Consider the following 5,113-nt stretch of genomic DNA (forward strand, 5'->3'; position numbering starts at 1 on the left):
AAGTTTCCTGGGCAGTGGGCAGATCATATGTCTGTTAAAGTTCTTTCTCACTGGTAGTTTACACAGGTTTTCCTTTAGTTCAAATACCTGGAGTCTGACTTGCTCGTGAAAGAGCACTGTACATTCTGTTCTGATTTGCTTTTATCATAAAACACTCTGTAGTCGCGTGCAAAAAACAGGTAAATAATAAAAAGCATAACCCCCCCCATGTTGGTCTTATAATTTGTTGACATGTTTAAAACTCACCCCTGAAATGGATTCCTTTGAGTGATGGACTAACTACAACGGCCACAACTCTTGCCAGAAGCCTCTTTTTTTTTTTGCCAAAGTGGAAGCTGAAGTCCCCAAACTCTTGTTTTACATTCACCCACAGCACAGCGTGAACAGGAGGCCCTCTGTTTCAGTCAGGGCGCACACATCTGACTAGTCAAGGCACTGGCAGGTTTAACATTCTTAATCACTTTACAATTGGATTCTTTGTTGGGACAGTTTGTGTGCATTTATCAGCAAAGTCCAGATCAATAGTGGTCAAGCAAAGCCTCCACAAACTTGCCACTGCCTTTTCCACAACTGAGATGACTCCTTCAAACTTCAGAAGACCAACATTTTTCTGTATGGCCATCTGTGGACTCGGGTAATATTTACTTCAGATTAAATGTATTTCTGTAAGACTGACAGAGGTCCCCTATAGTCTTGCTTGCTGGTGGGACCAGAGCAAAAGGAAATGCTAAGGACAAGTCTCTCTCAGACCTGCAGTCTTGGGTTGTTTGGTTTTTTTTTTTGTTTTGTTTTGGTTTGGTTTGGTTTTTTTATCCAGTGTGTGTTTCCTTTTTATTCTTCCCCTAAGCAATGAACTGAGCTCCTGCAGCAGAGGAAGGATTGATGACTTATAGAGTACACACTTAGTGGAAAGGTTACCTTCAGTCAGAAGGAAAAAATAAAAAAAGAAAAAGAAAATGCTCCCTAAATTGTGTGTGTGTATCAAGAAAAGGAAGATCTACTCATAAACAGAGGTGTCAAAAGAGAGGTCCTTTAGTGCACCTCGAGCACTCTTTCTAGACAGCTCTTCTTGTTTTATGTAATATGAGCACACTTGAGAACCCCACTCCTAGGTCAGAAGCCCATTTTGTTAGGAAACGTACAAATAATCCCACACTGCCCCTAGCAGGAGATTTTCCAGCTCTTCAGGAGAGTGCAGAGAGTAATTATCAGGCCAAAAAACTATTTCTGCTCTATAAAAAGGACCACACAGTAAGTATATTCCTTGGTTGAACACAAAATAAGAAACTACTGACTCCTTTTTTTTTTTTTTTTTTTTTTTTTTTTTTTAATTTATGAAGAAGGTTCCTCCCTGTTACCTCAAAAAATGCTTGTGAAGATGAAGGGTTGATCTTAATTCCTCAGTATGAATATGCACTGTCCTTCTGGCTCTGAGGAGAGCTCACTTGGGAAGATTCACAGAGAAAGTACATGTCTTTGGTAATTACTTCTGTGGATAAGAAAGAATGTAATAAAAGCAGGCCGTTAGTGGACTTCAGTAGTGTTCACAGTCAAAGTACAGGAGCCTTGTATCAGCCAGAGGTTGGGAGGGCTAAAGCAATTTCACTAGCTGTGTGATCTTTCTATGATTGGAGTGAGTTTTATGGGTGGGAGCTTGGTTCTGAGAACACAGCCTCCCTTGTAGAGTTTTCATGTACACAAGTGTACACAAAAGTTTGATGTCCCTCCAAGCGCAAGGACAGTGAAAGCCTTTAATATGAACCCTCTGATTCAAACATGTACCTTAGGACATGACAAAGGAACAACCATATTCTGGAAGAAATCAGTTCTCTTCAGTGTTTCTGAAGGGTGCGGAGGAGCTGTGGGGGGTTAGCTGAAAGAGGAAACAATACAATAAAGATTTTAGTTCTTAAAATAACTAAGGCTAAGATATTTGATACCAACCCTGACAACTTATGTCTGACTTGCTGTCCTTTGAGACAGACAGCCACAGCACTAGATTTTAAATTCCATCAAGAAATTCAAAGCTGTCGAGAGTCCTTAAGCCATAGTGAAATACTCATGTGGTCTATATATAACTTTGTGCTCAAGCCTGTGTGTATAATTATTGCATGCACAATTACCTGTATTTATTGGTGTTTGAGTTTTCCAAGACAAATTCAGTCTCTTGCTTACGAAATTCCTTCTTCTCAGAGACTGCATACCCATTGCTTTTCACATAATAGAGGCAATTTATTTCCCTGTTGCATCACTTTGAAAATATGGCTGTTTCTGGAATGCTATTGAGCCACATGGTTTAGGTATCTGTGCAAGAGTGAGTCTGTGAAGTTGGAGAAAATAAGAGTTCAAGTGTCATTTCCCCAAATAGCTGTATTGTGCAAGTTCCCCTAGTTCTTCCTCTATACAAGTGTTATAATCAGACAAAGCCAATTTTTATAAAAATATATTTTTTATTTGGGTTCAATCGATTTAGGGTGGGAAGCAATAGGCAAAGCAGCGCTGGGTGCATGGAGAGCCGCAGCTCTGCCACACGCACCCTGAGTTCCAAAAAGCAGCGTTTTTTATACTCTTGTGCCATCGTCTTTAACCAATCTTCTCCCGTCAGAGAGTTGTCCTGCTCTTTTCCATTGGGTCATTTGAGTTGCTGGGGTGCATGTCCTCCTCCTATTGGGTCTTTTGAAAGTCTCGAAGCCTTGGTCTCTTGGCGAGCTTTTCTCCTATTGGATCTTTTAAAAGTCTCATGATCTCATCCTTTTGGCGGGCTGTTCTTCAGACAGCAGTTACATGTCAGCTCAGTGGGGTTTCTAAGACATGGTTACATTGTTCCAATCTGAATGGCACACTTTACATTTAACTTTTACAGATCATTCAAGTGTACCTACCCACCTTGCCCAGCCTAGCAAATTAGTTACAATAGTTTATTATAGCACCCGCCTTGCTTAACTTAGCAAATGAGTTACCATAGTTTATTACCGTCTCCCCCCCCCTTTTTTTTTTTTTTAATATATACCCTAATTTGCTAGTTAAGCTTAAAAATGGCTTCTCTAGCAGCCCCTAAAAAGGTGGTATCTTCTAATTCAGTCTCTAGTCGGTATTGTTCTTGTTGGGTTAAATCAGTATATTGTTGCCTTAACATCTTGAGTTGGACAGTTTCAATCCTGTTCTTAACAAGGTTAATTAATTTGTTAAAGATACAAAGTCCAAAAGTGAGAATTAATAACGAAGTAATCAAGGATCCAATTAAGGTCGTTTTTATCTCCTAAACGACTGAAAACTTCATTCGAAATTATCATTTATCCATATATTGCAATACCAGGATCCCATATCTTTTCTCCATACACAGGTTCAATTATAAAAGCTGTTTCTGTATAATTTAGCATATTCAGGTTTTTTTGTTTGGGTGTTGGTGTTTGGTTTTTGTTTTTTTTTTTTGTTTGTTTGTTTGTTTGTTTGGTTTTTTTTGTTTGTTTTGTTTTGTTTTTTTTTTTTCTTTTTTTAGTCTGACCTAAATCCCTTAAATCCTTTGCTATAACCATATATAAATATCTCTTTGTTGATCAATTTTTGTGTAAGTGTCCACTGGCATTTACTCTCCCCTACATCAATTCCTCCTTTCTGAGTTCGGTTCACACAAAATCTGCCCTGATTTGGAAACTGGATTGGCCATATTCCGTTTTCTTCCCAGGTAGTATTGTTACTATCACTGTAATTACTCACAATCTGCGATGGAGTAAGGGGTACAGAGACCCACGGCCAGCTGAAAAGTCCTACAGGTCCTCCACAGACCCAACAGTGGCTTAGATTGAAAGTTCTGCTTATTGTCTTGGCTAATAAAACAAATTTATTATCTTCAAGGGGACCATATGGAGTACTTCGACTTTCTGTATTCATTACAGGGCTGATACATAGAATTAGGAGAAAAAGGAAACCACTATAGTGAGGTCCGGTATGGCACATTTTTCTGTTTGTCCCTAGACCCATTGGGTTGCTGCCAACGGTCGGGTGTTTATCTTCATAACAGCAAAAATGGAGGCCAACCCAGTCTTGCCCTCACTTTGAATGTATTTTTAGTCTTCTTCTCCTTTTTGTTACTCTTATTCAACTTCTTATTCAACTATATACAACGGCTTATACACTTATTTATAAAGCAGGCACCACAATTTATTTTAACAAACATTCAGGATTTTACAAAACCTCATAACAAATACCTTAAATTTTCTTGTTACCAATATAGAGTCCTTCCAATTATTCAGTTAGTCTTAATGAGTCCATCCCTCTGTTGATTCCGCTGCATTTGAAGCTTTAATTCTCCTGGTGTTGATTCAATCTTCCACTGAGGCTTTTCTGTAACAGGTCCTTTTACCCTGGAAACTTGAGTCCACCCTCTCTCAGCAGTTCTTACAGCAGTTTTTGTGGTTAATAGTACTAGGAATGGTCCTTCTTATCTATGAGATAAGCTTTCCTCCTTCCAGGTTTTAATCATTACTTCACCTCCAGGTTGTATTTTGTGTACTGCAAATCCTAAAGGAGTTGTGTGGGCTAATATGATCCGAATTAAATGCTTTTATAATTCCAAATCGTGGTATAATTTGTTCCAGTACTATTTTAGTTACTGATTGAGCAGTCGCTCTGGTGGTAGGAAAGGCTTCTAATCAGTGAGTTAATTGATCTATCATTACCAGCAAATATTTATATCGCCCAACTTTTGGTGGTTCTGTGAAATCTATCTGGAACCTCTCAAAAGGTTGATAAGCTGTTTTCCTTCCACCAGCTGCAGTCTGTCTCATAGTTCTTTTATTAATCTTTTAACATGTTAAACAACCGTATGTAGTTTGTTTTGCAATTTCATATATTCCAGTGCAGCCAAAATATCCCAAGAAATGATCACTCAAAGCCCTAGTGTCCCAAAGACTTAATTTTCTACAATTTGTAATTTAGATTTTTTTTTTTTTTTTACAAAGTTCAGCAGTTCTATAGTCCCCATCCTGACATCATTCTCAGTTTGTCCAGCTATTAATAAATCATATACATATTGTAAAAGCTTTATTTCTGAGGATGGCTTGAATGTCTGCAGTAACTTTTTTTTTTTTTTTCTTTTTTTTTTTTTTTTTTA

This window comes from Athene cunicularia (genome assembly GCF_003259725.1).
Source record: "Athene cunicularia isolate RWA chromosome 1 unlocalized genomic scaffold, athCun1 chr1_part1, whole genome shotgun sequence".
Classification (NCBI taxonomy): domain Eukaryota; kingdom Metazoa; phylum Chordata; class Aves; order Strigiformes; family Strigidae; genus Athene; species Athene cunicularia.